The sequence below is a fragment of the Orycteropus afer genome, unplaced genomic scaffold, assembly GCF_000298275.1.
Source record: "Orycteropus afer afer isolate SDZICR_OR568_19922 unplaced genomic scaffold, OryAfe1.0 scaffold00088, whole genome shotgun sequence".
In the NCBI taxonomy this organism is placed as follows: domain Eukaryota; kingdom Metazoa; phylum Chordata; class Mammalia; order Tubulidentata; family Orycteropodidae; genus Orycteropus; species Orycteropus afer.
Window position 1 is genome coordinate 3,093,691 of NW_006921675.1, and position 1,073 is coordinate 3,094,763.

Below are 1,073 nucleotides of genomic sequence, written 5' to 3' on the forward strand. Positions count from 1 at the left end.
ACCCACCAGCCACTCCTCAGAAGGAAGGTTGGGCAATCTACTTCCGTAGTGATACTGCCTCGGAAACCCAAGGAGGGGTCGCTATGAGTCGGGTCCGGCTCGACGGCACATAACAACAACAACAACAACAGTTGCCGGGAATCATAGAGGCTCTTTGTGATCTGGTTCCCTACTTGCCTCTCCAGGTTTACTTCTTGATATCCTCATTCTTAGAACTAGCTGACACCTTAAAGACCTACTCGCAGTTGTTCAGGGACACCCTGCTTTCTCTCTCCATGTAGCTTTTAGACCTCTGGCTCCATCTGCCTGGGACAAACTACACCCTAGCCTCACAGCAGTACATCAGGAAGGAAGGCTTCATGGGCAATGGCACAATGCCCCTGCTTACCTCATCACTTCTCCCATCCCCTAGCACTCAATGGTGTCTTTCCTAGTCTATCACTTATATGTAAAGTCCTTAAGTCAGGGATTCTGTCTTGTTCATCACGGTATCCTCAGAACCCACCACATTTAAGAGCATGGTAGGTGGTCAATAAACATTGGTTGAATGAATGACTGACAAAATAAAGGAATAAATTACAATGCCCGTGGACCATAGACCTCTTACCAAAAGCTTCTCTACCTTGTATACTGTAGAGCTAAGACCTTTTCATTCCTCAATGATTTCCTCCTCTTGCCTATCATCTACAAATGGATTTTGCCCTCATTTTATTGGAACTATCTTTAGGTCCTATAAAAATGTCTTCAATTTCTTTTACTAGCTATCTCAGAGCAATAAGCTTCTCAAGTTTCTCATCTCTAATGACTGCCATATGGGGACACGATACACTAATGCTCGCTTCAATAAGCTAAAGTTATTGCTAAAGCAAACTGAACTACCTCCAGCTCACCTCCTATTTGAAAGTGCCCACTAAAATTGATTCTGTGAAACAGGCTTTTAAAAAATATCCTCCTTAAGGAGAAAATGTAAACAGGGGAGGGCTGTTAGCTCAGAAAACACAGACTGATTTGGAGATCCAATTTGTTTCACTTGAGTGAATAGGAGGGAATGATGTGCAGTGGCACGGCACAGT